At 38.4% G+C, this 25,458-nt stretch overlaps 1 protein-coding gene across 1 annotated transcript in view; it reads right to left on the bottom strand.

Moving 5' to 3' along the window:
• The window catches only part of Mfe2 (peroxisomal Multifunctional enzyme type 2), a 741,845-nt gene that overhangs the window by 491,366 nt on the left and 225,021 nt on the right, over window positions 1-25,458 (bottom strand). The gene's annotated exons all lie outside the window — the stretch shown is intronic.

Here is a 25,458-nt window from a genome sequence, read left to right as displayed (position 1 = left end):
CTTCCCTTTACCATTGATGATAGTTACACCTTTAATTAAATCCCACATCAGTATGTTGTGTTCACTGACACCCAGTGGTTCCTTTATTTGCAAATTCTTAAAGCATAAATAATACCTCCTGATTTTCAGATCAAGAGTGTTAGATCCTCTGGCTGCCTCTCAAACATGTTGCTATAGAAAACATTCATCCAATAAATCCATAAAAGTCTTGCTAGTGTGCAAGTGACTTACCCACAAGTTCCAGTCAATATCTGGAAATATATAAAATTCCCAATTATAAGACATTCTGATCTACTGGCCCACTTTTTCTCTGCACAACTGCTCATCAGATTCATTAGCCCTATAACCCCCCTACATTCATTTTCTCTTTACCAGTGCTTAAGTCACACCAAACTGACTCAACGTTGCATTGTCCACCAACTTCAATTGGATGCACTTCCTCAGGTTTTATGTGTTTCTTAATTAACAGCATAACCCCTCCTGCTTTCCTGTCCTATCTATCCTTTCTGTTCACATTGTACTCCCCAAATTCCAAATCTGCAGTGCTTATATCTGTATGACACCACATCTCTAATATCACAACAATATCCACCTTTGATGTCTTGACCAGCACTTCAAACTCATCAGATTTATTAACTATACTGCTAGCATTGGCGTATAGGCAATTATGCATGCACCTGTTTCTCATTTTTTTTTTCTTTTTTTTTATATAAAATCCCAACAAAGAGAGGTATTAGAATCTATAGTATTTAGTACCGTGCTTGGGTTGGAGGCTGAGAAGACGAAAGAAGATATTTGTTGATATTAGACTTGAACTTCTGTAGACCATAATTTTTAGGAAATAGGTACGAAGAAGGTCGTCCAGAAAACATCAATTGAATGAATAAACGAGGAAGATATAAAGTTGGTTCTGTGAGTTTGAAGTTGGACAGTAAATGGATGTTGACTAGTGGTGTCACGTGTTTGGACTGTTTTCAAGAGAGAGTGGGAATTATAGAAGCCAGTTCAGAAGAACAGTGCCCATAATAGTATCTGTAGAAAAGGCATGCAGCAGAAGCAGTACGTCTATGAGACAGCGAGTGGAGAGACCGTTAGAGCGGAGTCATTAATTAACCTAACTGCCCTCTTCTGAATGGAATCTAGAAGCCTGAGAGAGGTTTTGGGGGCACCACCCCAGATGTGGGAACAATCTTCCATGGTAGAGCGGATTTGTAATTTGTAAAGAATGAACAGCTGTTTGGAAGAAAAGTAAAGCCGAGAGCAAAAGAGAAAACCTAGTTACCAAGTTTTTTAGATGCAGAGGAAGCAATATTTGTAATGTTCTTGTGACAAGAGAGATTAGAAGTAAGGGTAATCCCCAAAAGAGATATATCACATTGCCTAGAAATTGGAGTGTCACCAAAGATAAACATAGGAACAGAAGAATCCTTTTTGTGAGATATAAGACAAGATTGAGTTTTAGAAGGATTGAAATCAACTAAGCTGTATTTGCCCCACTAGAGAATTACCGAGAGATAGGAATTTAAGGAATTGGTAGCAGATATTCAAATAGGATTTCCAGTCAGTAGAAGGTCATTAATATACAAGAGTAAAAGAGCGGAGGAAAGAACTGAACCTTGAGGGACACCAGTGGAAAAGTTAGAAGACAGAGAGCCATCTACCATCATCCTCAGTGAGCGATCAGAGAGAAAACTGGATAACCAATTGAAAAAAAAAAACAGTTGGCAAACCATAAGATGGAAGCTTTTAGGAGACCTTTATGCCAAACATGATCAAAAGCCTTTGAAATGTCAAGAGTAACTGATTGTGCTTCACCGAACTTTTCCATTGAATTTGTCCATAAATGGGTAACGTAAGCCAGAATATCACCAGTGTATCGACGGAATCCATACAGCGAACGGTGATCAGACGGAAGGTTTCTAGGTAGTTTAAGAGTTGATGGTTAATTGATTTCTCCATTACTTTAGAAAGAGTAGAAGTAATTGCAATGGGATGATAATTTGATGGGAGGAATTTGTCGCCTTTTTAGGAACTGGCTGGATATGAGCAAATTTCCAAGCAGAAGGAAAAACACCTTTGGAATAAGAAAGTGAAAAAAGGCGGCAAAGAAAGAACAGGAGTAAGTTCAGGAGCACGGGTTTTCAGAACAAGTGAAGAAATACCATCAGGACCTGGAGCTTTCTTAGCATCAAGCTTCATCAAAATCATTCTGACATCCTTTAGATGGAAGACCACAGGAGGCATTGAATGGAGCGTTTTGGAAATGGTGGGAGGTGTTTTACCAAGATCATTGATACAGAAGAAAAATGGGATGCTAACAGGTCAGTTTTATACTTGGCTGAAGTGACAATAGAACCATCTGGTTTTAACAGAGGTGGGAGCAGAGAAGTGCAAAAGTTGCGGCCAATTGCTTTGGCAAGAGACCAGAATGCTCAGCTACCATTAGAGCAAGAAGCAAGTTTACTACTCTTAGCCTGTTCAAAATCTAGTTTGGACTGATTAATAAGTGCTTTACAATTGTTGCTAGGTAGAATATGAATCTGAAAATTTGGAAACAAGCCAATTACGATATGCAACATTCTTCTCTTGAACAGCCTTAGCACATTTATTGGAAAGCCAATAAGGACAAGATTTTAAAGTGGAGTGTGGAATAAAGGATTCCATTCCTACAAGAATAATTTCACTGACACAATCTCAGCAAACTGTGACATCAGAAGTTTTGAAACAGTAATCTGACCAAGGAAAAGAAGAAAATAAATCTCGCAGATCATCCCATTTTGCATTCATGTAATGCCAAACAGTACGGGGTTGGGAATGGCCATGAGATAAAGGCTCCAATGGAGAAGAGACAATCACCAAGTTGTGATCTGAGGTGCCTAAAGGATCACTAACTTCGACAGTATATTCAGAAGTGTTGTTTGTGAGAAAAAGATCAAGCATTGGCTGCATGGTTAGGATTGTCCAGTATTCTTGTAGGTAAATGAACAACCTATGCAAGGTCATTAGTAATTGCAAAAGCCTTACCATGTCGACCAGCTGGGCCGGTTTGACTAGAAAATGGAAGCCAGCTGAAGTTGTGAACATTAAAATCACCAAGGAAAATTACCTCACTGTTAGGAAAGTTGGACTGGAGAAAGTCAAGTTGCAAAGAGAGGAAGTCAAAGAGCTCCAAGTAATTAGTGGAGTTGGGAGAATGGTAGAGAAAACAAATGAATTTGACACAATGAGGTAGAGAGATTTTAAGACAGAGAAGATTGAAACGAGGAGATTCCAAATTACCAAGTCTCTGACAGGGAATACCCGAACATTCATATGCACAAGTACCGCCTTTGAGGCAAAAGGAATCATACAGCGAATAATTTGGGCAATTGAGATGAGCAGTGCTCGAATCAACCGATAAGATTCTGTCAGAAAAAGTACATGGGGTTTTGCAGACTACAAGTAGAAATGGACATCGTTGAGATTAGAATTGAGACCATGTATATTTGTGAAATGAATTAGGAAGTGTTTGGGAAGTTTAGATCTTTTTGCAGATAAGCTTATTCTATTAGTTTGACAATTCATGGTGTATTCGATAGTAAGAAAAAGTGGGGGGGGGGGACATGCTGTATGAAGTAATGAAATTTTTGGATATGGCATACACGTGGTAAGAATATACCCAGATCCTTGACATAACTTGGCCTCGACAATGCCCCGACATAGCCGTCAACAGTAATATGACAACACACCACCCTGAAGGACTTTTTGCCAAATTGGAAGTTTAGCACTTTTTTTTATTAATAGGAATGTTATGAATTTTATTATGTAACCCTTGATATTAAAAGAATGCTCAAGGAGGTGGAGTAGCCTTTGAATTTTAATGAAATCAAAGACGGTACTGATAATCAAATAGGTTATTGCTAGTTCACATTTGCCTCAAAGGCAAAAAGGTTACAGAAAGGAATTAGTTGTAGACAATATATTATATGCCATGGCTAAAGGTAGATACTGATTATAGATACTGACAAGGGGTCAGAAATGTATGGATTTAAGGGCCCTTATCATAAAATGAGGGACACCATCAGGGCCCATTTTTCCACTGCCATGGCTTTTCGCTAAGTGACTTCTGTGAAAAGTTCAGCTGACCATCTGCCTAGTCAGTTGAACTTTTCCAAGAATGTCAAAGTCCTGATCTTCATACAGAGAAGGAAGGCGTATCAGGGATGAATTAAATCTTGATATGTAGTCCATCCATTCAGGTGGAGTAACATCATTTCATGGCTTTGCTGTTGATATTTTTCATGAAAAGCAGTTGGCAGACCGCCATGCTTTGGATCTGCTGGTTATGGTTACTGTTTCTGTAGCAGCACAGGAAGTAATAAGGTTAAGCCATCTTGTCACAAGGGTTACTGCAAAATCAGGGGGATGGACATTTCTTAAAGAACAGCCAGAGAAAGATAGTTTCAGCATATGTGCATTTCTGTTGGTCTAAGAACTTGGGGCAGATAATTGTTCTGCATGATGCTTGCTTTATTTGATTGAAGATTAGAATTTTGGCACTAACTGGTTATATATCTGACTAAAAACTAAATAATGAGTAGGTGGAAATCCAGAAGTGTTCCAATGAAAACAAGAGGTCAAGTAATCAAATCCTATAGTGGGGTCATAATTGATGAGGATCATTCAATGACTTGAGGCACTAGTGAGTTGTACCTCAAGTTTGCTGTATTGGGGAAAGGTTTAAATCCCCACATGCATCATGTGAAGCTCATTAATGCACCAACTAACACTCTTCAATTATGATAGTATCAGGAATTGGGGGTTGTAGATAACATAATGCATCAAAATGTAGTGATTGTGCAATCCTGTCACTCTCAAGGGAGATTGTTTTGGGTTTACAAAAAGATTGCTACACCCCTTGCTCCCTGATGTTGATGCTGCTTTGAATAATTCTAATATATATTAGAATTATAGTGGTCAGTCAAATTCATTACCAGAATAGTTAGGCAGGGGGAACATAGTATATAGTGGTTCACTACAATAATTCTAATATATTAGAATTATTCAGAGTGTTAATTATTATATGGATTTGATTTGATTTGATTTGGTAGTTATTGGCGCATCGGCTTCTGTGGCCATATTGCACCTCCCAAGGTTTTTGCAGTACTTTGATCCAAGCCCAAGGCGGGAATCGAACCCACGACCTTTGGGTTGCCAGGCAGGTACTTTACCCACTCGGCTCATTATATGGACAAACAGCAATGAATTCTATGCAAGTGAGTAGAGGGCTCACTAATAGACAGTGGAATCCAACTGGGAGGGTATCCTGCTGATTGGTGTGTGTTCAACCAACTGATTTATGTTGAAACAGTGGTCGGTCAAAATAGTTAGGCAGTTCTTTGGCCATTTTTCTCTTTCGTGTTTTTGGTAGGTGATGGAAGGAGATTGAATCCTTTTTTACCTGTTGTTGGCTTGTTAAGTTCCCCACTTCTTGTATTACAGGAACTAGTAGTTGTTGGTGACTCTATTGTCAGGGAAACAGGGAACATGCTTTGTAAAAAGGATAGGTGGAACAGGACCAGAGTATGTCTGCCAGGGGCAAAGGTTGATGATGTTGTAGAGTGGATATCATCTTTTAAGGGCACAAAAGGTGATATAGTTGTACACGTTGGCACTAATGATATCAAGAGTACGAGACCACCAGAATTACTTAACAAGTACAGGACACTGTTGAAAAAACCCCCGTGAATTAGGGTTGAATTTGAAAGTGTCTGCAATTCTGCCCAGACCCGATAGGAGGGAGTATATGATGAGAGCCTTGTCGATCAATTTGGCCCTGGAAAGATTGTGCAAGGCTCAAGGGGTAGAATTTTTTTCAGCCTGGACTGTACTTGTTAACAGGAGAGACTGCTTCTATAGGGATGGGATACACTTAAATAGAAAGGGTGCAAGAATATTTGCTGATGCTATTGAGGCAGTGTTAGGTGGGTTGGAAAACTGCTAGCTTGGGGGGATACAAAGACTAATAGATTAACAGTAGCCACTAGCAGAAGTGAAAGTGATTCTTGCACTGCTTCTATTGGAATCAGCAGAAGCCTGAAAAACAAGATGCAGGATATTTCAGAGACTGCTGGGAGTTTTGCAGTACAAGTAAACACATGGGTTGTGTTAGGGTAATTAAGAATAGAAACAGGTGCATGTATACTTGCGTGTACACCAATGCTAGGAGTTTGGTAAATAAATTTGAGGTATTGCTCAAAGCATAAGGCGGATATTGTTGGGATATCAGAGACATGGTGTCACACAGATATAAGGAATGCAGAACTGGAATTTGGAGAGTACAACATCTACAGAAAGGATAGACAGGATAGGAAGGGAAGAAGGTTTATGCTATTAGTTAAGAAACACACAAAATCCAAGGAAGTGAAGCCAGTCGAGATCGCTGGACAGTGCCGTGTCGAGTCAGGTTGGTGTGACATAAGCATTGGGAGATCAAAATTGAGAGTAGGAGTGTGCTATAGGCCTAATGACTCTGATGAGCATAATAAGAAACTGTACAGGGAAATAGAGTGGGCCAGTACATATGAGAGTCTTATAATGGGGGATTTTAATTTCCCAGATATTGACTGGAATTTGGGGGCTGGTTACTCACACACTAACAAGGCTTTTGTGGATTCACTGGATGATTGTTTTCAACATCAGCATGTTCGGGAGGCAACTAGAGGGAGTAATACTCTTGATTTGATTATCAGTAGTGATACTATATGCATTAAGAATCTGCAGATAAAGGAACCACTAGGTGGCAGTGATCACAGTATGCTGAAGTGGGATTTACTCAAAGGACTAACTACCATCAGGGGTAAAGGGAAGGGTTATTGCTTTCGTAAAGGTGACTACGATGGTCTGAGATAGTATTTAAATTCTATATAGTGGGACCAATTGAAGATGTTACCAACAGCAAATTCAAAATGGGAAGCACTGAAATAACTTATCTTGGAAGCTACTAGGCTTTACATACCAACTAAGAAATATTGTTCAAAGTTTAGGCCTAAATGAATGTCAGAAGAACTAATTAGACATATGACAGAGAAGAAAAATGCATGGGATACATATAAATTAACACATGACACAGAAGCAAGAGATGAAAAGAAAAACAGTAAAGAGTTCTTTACTTATGTAAACTCTAGAAGGAAGGGGATGAATCAAATTGGTCCACTTGATGTCAATGGGTCAACTGTTGATGATCCTGCTCAGGTAGCTAATAACCTAAATGAATATTTTGCATCGACATTCACACATGAGGGGTTATTCAGAGAGGGGAATGCCAGAGGTGAATTCAACTCTGGCAGTAAGCTAGAGAAGCTTGTAATAACTGAGAGTAAAGTGGAGGAGAAATTCTTGAAGATAAACACAAGAAAGGCACATGGGGTGATTGAGATCTATCCAGTTATATTAAAGGAGGCAGCAAAGGAAGTAAGCAAACCCTTAGCCATAATTATGAGAGCTTCCTTGGACTCAGGGGAGGTACCAACAGACAGGAGATGTGCAAATGTAACCCCAATTCACAAAGGAGGATCAAAGGCTGACACAAGTAATTATAGACCTGTGAGTTTAACTTCTGTTCCAATGAAATTAATGGAGGCACTGGTTAAAGAAGCACTGCAGGATCATCTAGACAAGACTTCAGTTATAGCTCGGACACAGCATGGTTTTGTTAAGGGGAAGTCTTGCCTGACCAATTTGATTAGATACTATGATGCAGTCACAAAAGAACTGGATGCAGGGAATAACTTTGATATTTTATACTTGGATCTTAGAAAGGCTTTTGATCCTGTTGCACATGGAAGACTGCTGCACAATTGGAGCAGTGTGGCATTGGAGGCAAATTCCTGCTATGGATAAAGGGGTGGTTAACGGGGAGAAGACAGAGAGTGGTAATCAATGGACACTGCTCATCGTGGACTAATGTTATTAGTGGAGTCCCTCAGGGTTCAGTGTTGGGTCCATTATTGTTTTCTGTATTTATAAATGATATATATATCAAGCTTGATATGATGGTATATCAAGCTTAATGTCCAAGTTTGCAGACGATACAAAGGTTGGCAGGGTTGTCAAGGACACAACTGACATGCTGCCGCAACAGGATCTGGAACGGTTGAGCAGATGGGCTGAGAAGTAGCAAATGAAGTTTAACATTGACAAATGTAAAGTACTACATATGGGAAACAGCAACCCCAGAGCAACGTATCAACTCTGTGGTACTGCACTGACAGTGGTAGAGAATGAAAAAGACCTGGGGGTAATTATGCAGGTGGATATGAAGTTCTCTGAGCAGAGCAGATGTCCTGCAAGAGTAGCTCATGGTGTCTTGTCAATGATATACAGGAATTTTTCTAGCAGGGATAAGGGGGTGATTATTCCCTTGTATAAGGCAATGGTCAGGCCATACCTTGAGTACTGTATACAGGTCTGGAGGCCTCATTTCAAGAAGGATGTAGGAAGGTTGGAACGAGTACAGAGAAGGGCAACAAGATTAGTGAATGGAACAAAGGTTGCTCTTACGAAGAAAGAGCTTAAGTTTTGCAAATTACAGTGTCTGGTGACTAGGCACCAGTGATGTGATCTGATAGAGATGTATATAGCCTTGAATGGTTTGAGCATGCTCAATGCTCATGGGATTCTTCCTCTTGCTTAGAATAATCACCTGAAAGGACATAAATTCAAATTGAGGAAAGACAGATGTAGGATACATGTGCAGAAATTTGCCTTTAGCCAGTGGGTAATTGGTTGGTGGAACAGACTTCCATCCCTTGTTGTGGAGGTTGATAGCCTAAATAAATTTAAGGCTCAGCTGGACAGGTATTTCGAACGAACGGAGGGGCAAAGTGTAAATTTTTTTTTTTTTTTTTTGGCTGATGCTGCATAAGCTTGTTTTCTTGCATCATATGCCTCTACTAATGCTAATGTCCGGGCAAAATTGCAGACACTTTCAAATTTAACATAACTCGACTTTTTTTGCAATATTGACCTGTACTTGTTAAGTAAATCTGCAGATCTCCTACTCTTAATGTCATTGGTGCCAACGTGTACAACAATATCACCTTTTGTGCTCTTGAAAGATGATATATGCTTTACAACATCATCAACTTTTGCCCCTGGCATACTACCCCGGTTCTATTCCATCTATCCTTTTTACACAATATATTCCCCTCTCCCTGACAATAGAGAGACCAACAAAAAATAAATCATGTGGGACCAGCGCATTCTGCCTTGAAGATTGCCGCTGTGTTGCCTGATGCCCAGGAGTGAACTCTGGCATTGAGTTGGGCAGCTGAGAACTTGACGGGCCCTCATATTAATTTCTTTGAGGGCATCTACCCTACACCTCAAGCTCTCATAGATGCCCATTAGAACGCTGAGTTGACGCCTCATTTCTAGACACTATCTACACCTGCCACACACAAAAAGACATCCTCCTTGGCTAGATCGTGTTCTGTTCCAGAGAGTGCGGCAAACATTTCACAAGTTGCACATTTTTTTTAGGCTGTGATGTGTTGGTGAATTGCACCCCACTCAGTTCTCCTCTGAGTCACAGCACTCCTTCCACTTTGTGTCTGTTGCTTTGCTGCTCTAGTCTGGGGCATATTTTAAATTAATAAGATCAATAAATTTAATTAATTAATTGTCAATACTACACTATCTAATAGAATCCTAAATGCAATGATGCATATTACCCAATATAATTTTGCATCAGAGCTACCTAGTTACAACAATTAAAAATTTAAATTCCTTACCGCTCTATACAAAAACAATAGCTGCAAATTTCAAATGAAACAACGGTTTTTTGTAGCAATCTACAAAAACTTATCTAAATTAAAAATAACCAGCATAACTAAAACTATAAGCCTATGTATAAAGTTTAATATAAAATAACAATTAGGTAAATAAAATGGCAAACATCACTTTTTCGGAGCCTGTAATAAGTTTTAAAGAGAGTCAGCACCCTCTTTAAATTTAATTAAAATGAGAGGACCTCCCCTGAATCCAAGGGTACTCTCATAATTATGGCTAAGGGTGTGCTTACCTCCTTTTCTGCTTGCTGGATAAATTCTTTTCTGGATAAATTCCATCCACCCCATGTGCCTTTTTTATGTTTAGCTTCAACAATTGCTCTTCCATTTTCGTTTCAGTTATCCCAAAATCATTTAGCTCCCCAGTAGTCTGATAAATTTCTGGCATCCCCTCTCCTAAAGAATTCCTCACGTTGAATGAAGATTGCAAAATACCTATTCAATTTGTCAGCAACCTGTGCAGGGTTATCAACAGTTAACCCATTGACAAGTGGGCAAATGTGATTCAACCCCTTCCTTCTACTGTTAATATATACAGAAGTCTTTTCTGCTCTTCCTTACATTCTTTGCCAGAGATTTCTCATAATCTACCTTAGCTTGCCTAACCTCCTTTATCATTACAGATTAATTCATATATACCACTAGCTTCTATATCAACTGATAAAACATACATGCATGCATCCCATGCATTTTTTTTCTCTGCACATGTCTCAATAGTTCATCTAATATCCATTTAGGTCTTAGGTTTAAGCCTTTCTTTGTAAGTATGAAAAGCCTAGTAGCTTCTATGATTACTTCCCTGAATGCTTCCCATTTAGAATTTGCTCATGGGTTGGTCCCACTGCATAGAATTCAAAAACTGTCCAAGATCATTGTAGTCGCCCTTACGAAAGCAAAATCCCTCCCCTTTACCCATGACAGTAGTATGTATTTAATTAAATTCCACATTACTAAACTGTGTTCACTACCAACCAGTGGGTTTATTAGTTGCAGATACTTAATGCATCAAAAATCACTGCTGATAACCAGATCAAGAGTATTGCTTCTTCTTGTTTCCTGTCAAACATACTGCTGTAGATAACAGTAATCCAATAAATCTACAAAAGTCTTGCTAGTGTGTGAGTGACCAATCTAAGAGTTCCAATCAACATCTGGAAAATTTAAAATCCTCCATTATAAGACATTCTGATTTACTGGCCCACTCTATTTCTGTGTACAGCTGTTTGGTATACTCATCACAGTCATTAGGCCTATAACACGCCCCTACTCTCAATTTTGTTTTCCCAGTGCATATATCACACCAAATTGACTCAATGTTACACTGGTCACCCATGTCGATTGGATGCACTGCCTTAGATTTAATATGATTGTTTAACTAAGAGCAAAACCTCTACATCTGTCCTGTCTGTCCTTCCTGTATACAATGTAGTCTCCATATTCAAGTTCAGCATTGCTTATGTCAAAGTGAAAAACCATGTTTCCGCTAATACAACAATGTCCGCATTTGATGACTTAATCAGTACTTCAATTTCATCAAATTTATTTACAGTGCTCCTAGAATTAGTGTACATGAAAGTATACATGCATATGTTCATAGTCTTAGTTACATTAAAACACAACCCATGTATTTACTTCTTCCATGATGACTCACAGCAGGGCTTGAAATTCCCCATACCTTTCTTTCCAGGAGCCTGCATGTTCCGTTCTGTTCCAATAGAAGCAGTGCAAGGTTCACTTTCACTTCTGCCTATGGCTCTAGTTAATCTGTAAATTGTGTATCCCACCAAGCTAGCAGTTTTTTGTGGTCCACTTATCACTGTCACAATAGCATCAAGCAAATATTCTTGCACCCCTTGTATATAACGGTATCCCATCCCTGTAAAAAAAAAAGCCTCTCCTGTCAATAAGTACACACCACACTGAGAAAAATTCTTCCCTATGAGCCTTGCACAATCTCTCCAGGGCCAAATTGATTGACAAAAGCTTTGATCATGTACTCCCTCCTATTAGGCCTAGACAGAATTGGAAACACTTTCAAATTTAACCCCAACTCGTGACTTTTTCTTAACACTGACCTGTACTTGTTACATAAATCTGCAGATCTCCTACTCTTAATATCATTACTGCCAATGTGCACAACAATATCACCTTTTGTGCCCTTAAAAAGATACCTGCTCTACAACATCTATTTTGCCCCTGGCAGACATACCTGGACCTATTCCACCTATCCATTTTGCACAACATATTTCCCATTTCTATGACAATAGAGCCACCAACAATAGCCTCTTGTGGATCCAACACATTCTGCCTTGGAGATTGCCACTGTGTTGTCCAATGCACAAGTGTGAGCTCTGGCACAGAGATGGACAGCTGAGAGCTCAATGGACCTCCATTTTAAGGGAGCAAACACCCTACTCTTCAAACTCACATAAATTCCCATCAGAACACTGGGTTGGCACAGAATTTCTTCACGCTCTCTACATCGAGTGCATACAAAGATGTCCTGCTTTGCTGTATCATGTCCTGTTGCAGAAAGGTCAGCACACATGGCACATTTTGCACAAGATTTGCTTTGCTACTCAAGTCTAGTGCATGATTTCCATTTAAATACAATTTAATTAATGAAAATTAATCAATTTAATTGATTAATTGACAATACTTAAGTAAGCTAATACATTCCTAAATGCAATGATGCATATTACACTATCAAGTTTACATTATACCTTATGCTACCAACTTCATGTTATGTTTATGCTATATCATTATTTTTACAGCATTTTAAATTAGTTATATCCTTACTGACTCAATTCACAGAAATCAGACTTTAAGTAAAATATTTCAAAAATAAATAAATAAAAATGTCCATGCATCAATCAATTGTAATTGGCAACTTCAAAGATACCTACAGTCCGTCCCCAGTGAAACCGCTCCAAGAACACCAAACAATAACACTGCATATACACATAAGCTCGCAACAACTTGTATGTAGCTAGAAAGAGTTTCTTGTTAAACTATTTTTTTTCTTTTTCTCATTTTTGTTCCGCATTATTTATACTACCACTCTGATTCACAGATAACTGTTTCTGCTTTTTTTTATTTTTGCATGTTATCCCAGTCAGCATGGCAGGAAAGGACATGAGTGAACCTGGCAATGTTGCATTTCGAAAAATGCAACATATAATTATGTTAGAACAAAAATCAGAAATTTTGAAAAATGTATGAAGGTGAGAAAACAATAACAACCATTTCATGTGATTTAAGGCTGGCAACATCCACTGCGAATACAATAGTAAAAGATAGAGAACGAATAAAACAACATGGAAAGTTTTTAGCCTTTTAAGTCTACTGTGGGAAAAATAAGGATTCGTTCAAACCTCCATAGGTGTATTCATGAGAAAAACTGAGTGACCTCTACAACTTGCAGATTCTCTTTCTCCAACTTATGCACCATATCCATCTTCAGCACCATACTTCTATGAGCCTTCCACTTCTTTAGCTATTTTAGAGCTAGAAGAAGAGGCTGATATTGACAATGTGATAGCTCTCTCTTCAACCTCATCCTCTTCCAACTAATACCAGTGTCACATATACCTGACTTACCCACCCCACCACACACACACCAGAAATAAATTTTATGATTATGTACTTTAAAAGTTTTGTATTTTCAATAATATTCTAATGCATACATTATGAGTATGTAACTGTAATATACAAATGCTATGATACATAAAGCAATTTTTTAAATCTTGAACTTATGTTTATATACAGATTTCGGTTGATTCCCCAAGTTAAGTGAAATTGACTTATGAACAGGTTTTAGGAACGGAACCCTTATATAAGTCAGCGAGTGCCAGTATACATTTCTTCATGTGCATTATCCCTATTCGGAAATCACATTTCAATGCCAAAACATCCATTATCTTACTTTTTAAACAAACCTTAAGATATATTATAAGCAAAATTGCCATTAAAATTCTTTATCTTTATTTAATATTTTTTAAAATTTTCCCTGTAATTTTACCATAGATCACATGATGGTATTGTCACTACAAGCTACATCTTTCATTCATGAGTATACTGAACGTAGTTATTAAAATGAGGGCATTTTCTGAAATGCCAATCAGAAAAGTAAATGTTTACTGTATAAGTGATCTTGTTTTGTTTTTTTGTTTTGTTTTTTTTTTTAAATAAAAGTCACAATAGCCCACAAATTAACAAAATTCATTAGCATTAGTACAGGAATATGATGCAAGAAAGCAAGCTTATACAGCATCAGAAAAAAAAACAAAAAATAACCTTTGCATTTTGCCTATCCATTCACTCCAAAAGTTAGTCTACTGCCTTGAATTTATTTATTTAAGCTAACTTCCACAATCACAGATGGCAGTTTGTTCCAGCAATCAACCACCCACTGGCTAAAGGCAAATTTCTGCACATCTATTCTACAACTGGCTTTTTGCAATTTGAAAATATGCCCCTCAGGTGCATATTCTGAGCAAGAGGAAGAATCTCTCAGCACTGAGCATGTCAAAACCATTCAAAGACCTTATACATCTCAATCAGATCACCTTGAAGGTGTCTCGTCTCCAGATCTTGCAATTTGCAGCATACAAGCAACCCTTTGTTCCATTCACCAATCTCGTTGCCTTTCTCTGTACTCATTCCAGCAGCTCTACATCCTTCCTAAAATGAGGACTCCAGACCTGTATGCAGTATGCAACGTGTGGCATGACCATTGCTTTATATAAAGGGATAATCACCTCCTTATCCCTGCTAGCAAAATTCCTGTATATCATTGACAAGACCCCCATGAGAAGCTACTCTTGCAGCCTCTCTGCACTGCTCAGAAAACTTAATATATGAGTGCACAATTACCCTGAGGTCTTTTCCATTCTCTACTATCCTGAGGTACCACATAGTTGGTACATTACTCTGGGTTTACTGCTACTCATATGCAGTACTTTACATTTGTCAACTTCAGTTGCCACCTCTCAGCCCATCTGCTGTACTTTTCTAGATCCTGTTGCAGTAGCGTATTGTCATTACTGTCATAAACAACCTTGCCAACCTTCATATCGTCTGAAAAACTTGGACATTAAGCCTGATATACCTTCATCAATATGATTGATAAATACAGAAAACAACAATGGGCCCAACACTGAACCCTGGGAAACTCCACTAATAATATTAGTCCACGAAGAGCAGTGTCCATTGACTGCTACTCTGTCTTCTCCCACTCAACCATCCCTTTATCCATAGCAGAAACTTGTGCTAAATGCCATATTGTTTCAATTTGTATAGTAGTGTGTGTTCCACGTGCAACAGTATCAAATGCTTTTCTAAAATCAAAGTACAGTCGAACTTGGTTGTAACAAGCATCAAGGGACCGACAAAATTTCCTTGTTATAACCATTACTCACTATATCAGTGATGAGTTAAATCTACCTCCTACTTTTTTTAATTCTCAATAACTTGATAAAAAATAGATTCAAAAAAAAAAAAAAGAAATATTAAAGAGAAAAAAAATAATATTACTATATACCTACAGATTATTTGTATTAATATGCTTGTATTTCGTTTTTAAATCGATCCAGCAAACTGTTGTTACATACAGAATCGTCACAACCAAATTGTTCAGCAAATTTTTCCAATTGGGCCTTCAAGATCAGACAGTCTATTGAAAATCCAGCACTTCTTTTGTAGTAAATCATTGAAGCAATGCTTCATCAACATTTGTAACCTTGCCCTTTGTAATTTTTTTCTTTTTTTTGGTTATATTCTTTTCCAATGCCAACGTGTAAACATGTTTATTCTGTCACATGTCGATATTATTCAAGAGGACAAAGAAAACTTTTTAAACTCTTCGACATTTTTTGCACCACGTTCTAACTCACGAATAATTTCAAGAGAGAGTGCCTCTCGATTTGTGAATCGAGAGACACTCTCGATTCACAAATTTTTTACCCACTGACTCCATTATTTTCCCCAGAATAGAAGTTAAACCAACAGATCTGTAATTACTCTCTTTTGTTAGTAGACATGTTTCCGAAGAAAGGGTTTGTTTCTAACTGATTTTACTTTAAAATGGCAGTAAAGTGATATGCATACAGCGTTCTTAGAAGTCCCTTTTCCAAAATACGTAGAAGACCTAAAATAAATTTATGGTTCAGTGAATATAAGACAATCTGTAAATAGGGTAATGTTACAAGCAGAACGGCAATGCACTATTGTATAGCCCCCGTCCAGCTGCCAATCTAATGCAGATGGTCATCAAAGCTAATTTGCCCTTTTCATTTCGTCTATTCCAAGAATTGGATTTTTTTTTCAACTACCCAAGCATTAAGAATGTTTGCATAGTTACCAAAATTTGTACGGTATATCAGTGTAGTACACTCGCTATAACAGTGAGTGATTGTATGGGGATGTGCATAAATTAAAATCATTATGGTTTTTTGCTCATTACAGCTGTGATCTCGTTATTTCTGTGCTCATTATAACCAAGTTCGACTGTAAATAAAACCAAAATTATTTTTTGCATCCACTTACTTTGCATTCACATCACAGTATCCAATCAAATTTGTGAGACAGACTTCCCCTTAACAAACCCATGCTGTCTGAACTATAACTACAGTCTTGTCTAGATGATCCTGCAGTGCTTCTTTACCCACTGACTCCATTATTTTCCCCAGAACAGAAGTTAAACCAACAGATCTATAATTACTTGTGTCATCTTTTGTTCACCTTTGTAAAATGAAGATACATTTGCACATCTCCATTACATGGGGACTTCGCCACTGAGGTCCAAAGATGCTCTCACAATTATGGCTAAGAGTTATCTTACTTAATTTGCTGCCTACTATAATATAATTGGATAGATCTTAGGTGCCTTACTTATGTTTAACTTCAACTATTTCTCCTCCACTTTGCTCTCAGTTACTACAAAATCATTTGACCAGCACCTCAAATTCAAGTTTATTTACTATACTCCTTGCATTGGTGTACATGCAACTATACATGATTGTATAGTTTTCTTACTCTTAGTTACCCTAACACAGCCCATGTGTTTACATGTTCCATTATGACTCCCAGTCCTTGAAGTCCCCAGCACCTTCCTTTGCAGGTTGCTGCTCATTGCAATAGAAGCAGTGCAAGAATCACTTGCACCTCTGCCTGTGGTTACTGTTAATCTAACAGTCTCTGAATCCCCCCCCCACAAGCTAGCAGTTTTCCAACCCACCTAACACTGCCTCAATAGCATTAGCAAATATTCTTGCACTTAAGTGTATCCCATCCCTATAGAAACACTGACCTGTAGTTGTTAAGTAAGTCCGCAGATCTCCTAGTCTTAATGTCATTAGAGCCAATGTGAGCACGATATCACCCTTTGTGCCATTAAAAGCTGATATCTGCTCTATAATGTCATCAACTTTTGCCACTAGCAGACATACCCTGGTCTTATTCCACCTATCCTTTTTTCACAATATATTTCCCATCTCACTGACAATAGAGTCACCAATAATAACTAAATTTTGTGGGACCAGGGCATTCTGCATTGAAGATTGTCGCTGTGTTGCCTGATGCACAAGAATCAGCTCTGGCATTGTATTGAGCAGCTGAGTGCTTGACGATCCTCCCATTTTAATATCTTCGAGGGCATCCTTCGAAATACTTTGAAGGATGTATCTTCAAATTCTCATAGATGCCCATCAGAATGCTGAGTTGGCACCTAATTTCTTGACACACTCTGCACCTAGCACGCACGCACACACACACGCACAAAGATGTTCTCCATGGCTTGATCATGTCCTGTTCCAGAATGATCCACAAGTTGGACATTTTTTTTCAGACTGTGATGCATTGGAGGATTGCACCTCCATAGCCAGGTGGGAAGGAGCAGCAGTGCGTAGCTCACGCTTCTTGATTAGACCGGAGTTCGAGCCCGTCACCACCAAATACGGAGAATGCGGAAAGGTCAGGGAATGACCACCGCATATCCCAGGGCAATATGGCCTTAGTTGCTAATACTCCTAAAAAAAAAACAAATAACAAAATAACAATAAATTGGAGGATTGGCCGCTTCAGTTCCCTCCGCCCACCGAGCCACAGCATTTCTACTTTGTGTGTGTTGCTTTGTTGCTCCAGTCTGGGGCATGTTTTCTGTTTAAATACAATTTAATTGAATAACAAAGAAAATTAATAAAGTTAATAAATTTAATTAATTAACTGACAATACCACACTAAGCTACTATAGATACGTATTATGCTATCAAGTTCGAGATATACGCTATCAAATTCTGCTATACTGTAGCGATCACAATGTCAAATTAGTTATACCCTTAGATAAATACAAAAGATATGCCCAATAAGTGATTAAAACCTTCAAAACTACTTATTTATCACAATTAAAACCCTGCTATTCTTCTGCACTACTATGTGCTACGACATTCACAGCAAAATATCATTATAATTGCACTGTGAGTAGTGAATCAAAACTTACAAAATGCCTAGCTAAATTTAAAAAATAAGCTAATTAATGCTACTATACCTATTTAATCAATTTGTAAAACTCAGTTAAATATGTCAATTTTTCAAGAATACAGTAAAAATTTATAAAAAAACAGTTTGCAGGAGCTCACAAAAAGTCTACAACCAGCATTTGTGCTTGGTATTTCATTTTAATACGTAGGTGCTTTGCTTGTTGTTGTTGTTATGGGGGTTTGAGATCACATAAGCCTCTTTGGCTATAATTCGCCTATTCATTTATTGTAGGAACAGATGAGAAGTTTTCATAATGTCAGAAAAGGCTGAGGTCAGAAATGATTAAAAACTGCAATTTGCTTCAGAAGGTTGAAAAATTCAGAAACATTTGCATTGTCACTGATAAGATTCTCTAGGTTTATTGTTTTCCGAAGGTTAACCAACAATAGCAAGGTTGAATTTCTGTCTTGTTTATAGCATGGGCATTCAATGAGAATGTGTTTCTCAGTCAGGTTTGTAGAACAATTTTGACACTGCGGTACATCATCTCCTGTTAAATGAAGATGGATCAGATGTGTATGACCTATTCTTGCTCTTGAAAGGACTACTTCTTCTTATCTAGATGTTTGGACACCGGACTGCCAAATTTTGGGATGCTGTTTGAACTGCAAGAGCTTGTTATTAGTTTGAGAGTGCCAGATTGTCCATTCTGATAGGCATGCGACATGAATGATTTGTGAATAGTCTGAGGCTGGAACGGGGATACTGGTTAAATCTAAGATAGTTGGATTTTTGCAGCTTTATCAGCCAGTTCATTACCAGAAATTCCAGAATGTGCTGGAATCCAGCAGAAGGTGACCAAGTTGGTGGTGCTCCTCAATCTGCCGTAATAATCTTCTAATTTCATTTAGAACAGGGTGAACTTTATCTGAAGAATTACAGAATGGTAAGATTGAGCTGAGGGAGTCAGTGTAAATGACAAATTTTAATGAGCAGTCAGAACAGAGATTTTCTAAGGCCAGTTTAATTGCATATAATTCTGCTGAGAAGATACTGAATTCAGATGGAAGGGATGCTGAAATAGTGGTATTTAGGAACACTGTTGCTGCTCCAACATTTGAGTTGGATTTAGAGCCATCTGTATGAATTGGAGAAAATTCAATATATCTGATAGTGTGACTTCATGGAGTTGTTTCACATTTGATGCTTCTGGAATATTTTTCCCCCACTGGCAGAGGTAAGGGTCACAGATCAGTAGAGGAGGAGGAGTCCATGGTGGTTGAGCGCACATTACTAAATGTGCGCTCAACCACCATGTACAGAATGAATGGAAACATCCCAAAACTGCATCAATTCGAGACGGTGGAGATTAGCTGGTTTTATTATGCTAGGCTTATTTCTATAGAGGTTTTCTAATAGTGGATTGAATAGGTATGACTAAATTGGATGCAAGGCACAACTTTGTATTTTGACAGCATACTTCAGTAACAGTGTTTTCCTACATAAAATAAGCGGGGGCTCGTGAGCATCAATGTAGAGGCTATGTGCTGGTGATGTTCTGAAAGCCCCAAGTGCAATCCTCAAGGCACTGTGCTGAACTGGATCAAGCCAACGCAAAGTACTTGCTCTGGCAGAATCATAGACAGAAGCACCATAATCGAGACGGGATCGGATTAAGGCCCTGTATAACCAAAGCAGGGAGGATAAGGCGGATAAAGCTCTGAGTATATTTAACTTTTTTAAACAGGAAGTACGTACATTTTTAATATGGTCCAACAAATTTAATTTGTTATCAAGGATTAGTCCTAGAAATCTGATGTTAGTAGTGACTGGGATGGAGACATTGGAAATTTGAAGTTCAGGATCCAAATGAAGTTTGCGTTGTCTACAAAAATGGATAGCAACTGTTTTCTGTTGTGAGAGTCGATAACCATTAAGGCTGGCCCATTGTTGTATTTTATTCAGTGATTTCTGAAGCTGCCTTTCAATAGATCTCATGTTTTGTGAGCAGGAGATGGAAAGGTCGTCTACATAAAGGTATGTCTCAACTGTGTTTGGAAGCCGTTTAGTGATGGAATCGATTCTAAGAGAAAAAAAGAGTGACTCTCAGTACTGATCTCTGAGGAACATTTTCCTGAATGAAAGTTGTAGAGAGGTCATTTTGGTATCTTACTTGAAACGATCTAGTCTGCATCAAGTTTTGAACAAATATGGGAAGGTTGCCCCGTAGACCAAGAGAATAAAGATCGCTAAGTACGCCATGCCACCAGGTGGTGTCAAAAGCCTTCTCTATATCTATAGAAACCATTACTAGATGTTCGTGTTTCACGAAGCCATTGCGAATGGCAAATTCAGCTTTGATCATGAGATCAAAGCATGACCGGTTTTGTCAAAAGCCGTGTTGACTATTGCTCATTAGATGTTGTGACTCAATGATCCAGACGAGTCTATTGTGGACAATTTTTTCAAGGATTTTGCTGAGGCAGCTTGACAGATATATTGGTCTATAGCTATGGGGATTGGATGGATCTTTTCCAGGCTTCAGGAAGGCCAAGACAATAGAGTGGTGCCAAGAAGCTAGATAAACATTTTCTAAAAAAAAAATACGATTGTAAAAGACTAGGAGCAGGCGCAAAGCTTTGTCATCAAGATGTTGCAGCATCACATAATAGATCCCATCTGGTCTGGCGGCACCATTATGAGCTGTTTTTTTAATGGCATGCAAAAGTTCAGAATATTGTAGAGGTGTGTTATACGGTAGAATGAGGGCAGTTTGGAAGTTAATAGAATACTGTTCTCTACTGTGTTTAATTCGCTGGAAAGATGCAGTATAAGCTGATGTTGCTGAGATTTCAGCAAAAGTATTGCCCAAAGCATTAGCTATATCCGAGGGACTAGATAAATCTCGACCATTCCAGGAGAGGACTGGAGAAGACATGGATGGAAACTTAACAGAAAGCTGTCTAATTTTTTTCCAAATTAATTTGCTGTCAGTGTTTCTGTTAATTGTTGATGCAAAATGGGTCCAGGATTCTTTTTTTGCTTGCCTCTGTATGAAACGTGCTTTTGCCCTTAATTTCTTATAATTTATCAGGTTGGCTTTGATTGGATATTGCCGAAACAAATTCCAGGCTTTGTTTTTTGCTTTTGTGCATTCCTCATTCCATCAATAATTATAATGTTTTCGGCCCGGAGGATTTGATAATGGTATTGTATCTTTGGCCACATTTCGGAGATGCGACATGATGTAATCTGTCACATCATCAATTGGCTGTTGTCGAATTTTTTTCTCATCGAAAAAGATAGATGACTGAAATTTTTCCCATTTTGCTCGGGCAAATTTCCATTTCCTGCAGGGTTTAGTTAAAGGAGCCTGTGCTATCAATACCTTGCATACGATTGGGAAGTGATCACTGCCCATAGGGTCATTTATGACATACCACTCTATGGTCAGGACCAGTACTGGAGAACAAATGGAGAGATCTATTGCTGAAGTATGTCCAGTTGGAAGCTGAATGTGAGTGTGCATGCCAGTATTCAGTATGGTGAGGTTTAGTGCCTCTAAAAGGCTTTCAATGAGTCGACCCAGTCTATCTAATTTAGTAGCACCCCATAAGGGGTGGTACCCATTAAAGTCCCCTAATATACAGAAAGGTGGAGGTATCTGTATGAAGAGGTCTTCAAGTTCTTTTAAACAGTAAGTATGGTTTGGCTGCAAGTAGATTGACACAAGTGTAATTGAAATATGGAGCATTATACGAACAGCAACAACTTCTATTTCAGTTTGAAGTGGAATATGTTTAGTTGGGATCTTTGAATTTATTATGATTGCAACACCACCATGGGCAGCATTAGCTGTATTTCGATCTCTTCGATAAAGGCAATAGTTCTTTATCGAAGGAGAAATTTGTGAAATTAGGTAAGTTTCCTGAAGAATACCGGTAAATTAGATCATGAATATCATCTGTATTGCAACAAAAGCCTCTGCAGTTCCATTGCAAAATACAAGGCATTATTTGTGTTTAATTGATGGAGCTGTATCTGACTGCTTTTTGAAGGTGACTGGCTTATGACGTTCTAATTTTGATTTATCTTTTTTGGAGAAGACTGGCCAACAAGTGTCCATTTCTTCTTCGGCATGGATTTCTAGTATTAGATCTTCCTGTATAGATGAACCATCTGTATCCATGGTTGTGTCTTGTATATTTTGAATTGCATTTAAATTTGTCAATATCGGATATTGTCAGGGGAGTATTATTTGCCTAGTCTGAGAGTTTGGGTTGTTGTTTGCACATACTTGGTTGTTGCTCAGAGAGGACAGTTCTAGCCCAGTCAGAAATTGATTTGTTAGTGTGAACTGTGACATCTGTTTGAGTGGAATCTGTTTGGTATTTTTTTATTACATTAGCATAGGTAATATTTTTGTTTACAGTAGGTGCAATTAGTTTTCTTGCTTCTTGGTAGCTGACTTTATTCTCAACCTTGTATTTTACAATTTTTTTTTCCATTTTTCACAAGTTTTAGAATATGCAGGGTGATCATCTTTGCAGTTCAGGCACATCATTTTTGTAGCCGAAGAATCGCTCTGACTGTGATCTGGGGACCCACAATTGGGGCAGACAGAGAATTCCTCTGCATACAGTTTGAGAGTGGCCATACCTTTGGCATTTATAGCATCTTAAAGGATTGGGAATGTACGGGCGGATGCACCAAAGTAAATAACTTGCTTTTACAGAGACGGGTAAGTTGGGTGTATTGAACGTGAAAATAATATTTCTGGTTGGTATAAGTTGATTATCTTTTTTAGTCATACGTTTTGCTTGAATTACATTTTGTCCCTGCAGCTCTTGGGTAATTTCTTCCTCTGTGACATTTAGAAGGTCCCAACTGGATATCACACCCATAGATGAATTTAGGGTTGCATGGGGAGATATTTTTTAGCAAAGTTTGTTATCTGTAAAAGTTTCTCCGAATGTCTTTGGTTCGTGGTTTCCACTAATAGGTCTCGATTGCAGTCTCTTAACAGTCTTGGGAGATCCTGCAATACCTTCCAGATGTTTTTGAATTACGAATGGAGAGTTTGCTCATAGGTTGACTAGTGAGGGAGTGGAAAATTAAAAATGATGGGCAGAGTTGCTCCATCTGAGTAGTCGTCTGTCTCTTTGGATCATTTCCTAAGTCGTGACTGGAGTGATGGTCAAGGTATGTTTCTGTTCTTGAGCTTGAAGGCTCTAAGGGTGGATAATTATTTTTATCCATGATGGCTCCTTTTGGCCCTGGGGGTTTCTCTTTACCACCCAGGTTACCATCCCCACCACGGGGAGACAGGAGCAGTGCCGCTTTGTGGCCAAGCATTGAGGTTAGCACAGTTAGTAAGGTATCTAAATTAAAGAAAAAGGTGTTTTCCTTTTTTTGGGCTCTCTTCTTATTCCTTTTAAGAAATTAGAGCTACTTAACAGAAATTTTTAATGAATGTGACATAAAACAAAAGTAAACTCAGTCGCTGTGGAGAGAAAACGCTCTATAAATGCAAAATAATCGCTTGGCCACAGAAATGCTTGGCACCTGGGGCCTAAAAGCCTTACAGCCCTCAAGACTTAAAAGGCCTTGGGGGGGGGGGGGTACTAAACTTAATTGCATAATCATAATTATACCACTCCTGATATAATTGCTATTCATAAAAAAGGTTAAGAGATTCTTGTTTGTTTTGTTTGGGGATTTGTTAGCATCTGTGGCCATAGTGCACCATTAAGAGATTCTTGATACTGAGATAGGGATAACTCATTTCTAAGTTTCACAATTCATACATGAAGCTTTAAACTAAGACAGAATTTATCGATGAGTGAAGATTTACTAATGAGGGAATGCTTTTAGAACTTGTATATAGGAATATTAAATGACATCAATTCAGCAACTTTCATCTGCTTGTATTTTCCCATATACCACTAAAATAATAAATAACGGGACTTTGGTGAAAAGACTGGGTGAACCTTTTTTTGCTTTTACCCTTTCCAAAATATTCCATGGTGCATAATGTATATTTGGTATGAGAATACTATTTTTACTGTACTGTACAATATTTACAATATTTATTTACCACACTTTTTCACATGTCGGTTTCCTTTCTAAAAAGGAAAAAAAAAAAAAAAAACCCACTATACCCACACAGTTCAGTATCGAAATATTGCAATTAAACACTGCACAAAAACTGCAATAAAGAAGTGGAATATGTTTTGTGATTTTTTTTATGACCACACAAAATACAGGCTCCAGAGGTTGCCAGATTTTATAGGTTCAATTGCAGTCGAGACAAGAAACCATTTTATATAACTGAACATAAAGCAAAGGCCCAAATTTCTGTAGCTTCGGCAGCATAACCCCAGCATGGTCCTTGAGGTTGTCACAGACATTCTCTCAGATAGGCGAGACAAGCTGTACTTGCTACCTGTCAGTCTAAAACGCTGATGGAACTGATATTCGGGTAACACTCAAGTCAAGTGGACCCAATTTCAGCGAAATCCGGACGGTCTGTGACAGCCAAATCCTCTGCTTGCACCTTCACGATGGTGGAACTGTTAGTAATCCTGGGTATAAGCCCCATGCACAAGCACATGGTGGGTGACCATCCAGGTGTGAACCAACATAAGCAAGGGTCGAGGTGTGGCGCCCACACCACTTGGAAGAATGCCGCCCCTCTATGTTACGAGGCACACGAAGTACACGGTCGAAGTGAGAGGTCCTTTAGGCACTTCAGATCACAACTTGGTGATTATCTCTTCTCCAATGGAACCTTTATCTCATGGCTATTCCCAACCTCATGTTGTTTGGCATTACACGAATGCAAAATGGGATGACCTGCGAGATTCATTTTCTTCTTTTGCTTCGTCGGATTACTGTTTCAAAACTTCTGATGTCACCGTTTGCTGAGATTGTGTCAGTGAAATTATTCTTGCAGGAATGGAATCCTTTATCCCACACTCCACTTTAAAATCTCGTCCTTTATCTAAACCTTGGTTTTTCCAATAAATGTGCTAATGCAATAAATGTGCAAGAGAAGAATGTTGCATATCGTAATTGGCTTGTTTCTAATTCTCCAGTTTCATTTTCTGCCTACACCAAAGCTCTCAACAATTGTAAAGCAGTTATTAAT

This window comes from Mastigoproctus giganteus, chromosome 4 (assembly GCF_048544385.1).
Source record: "Mastigoproctus giganteus isolate SK-2022 chromosome 4, ASM4854438v1, whole genome shotgun sequence".
NCBI lineage: Eukaryota > Metazoa > Arthropoda > Arachnida > Uropygi > Thelyphonidae > Mastigoproctus > Mastigoproctus giganteus.
This window is presented reverse-complemented; position numbering and strand designations above follow the sequence as displayed.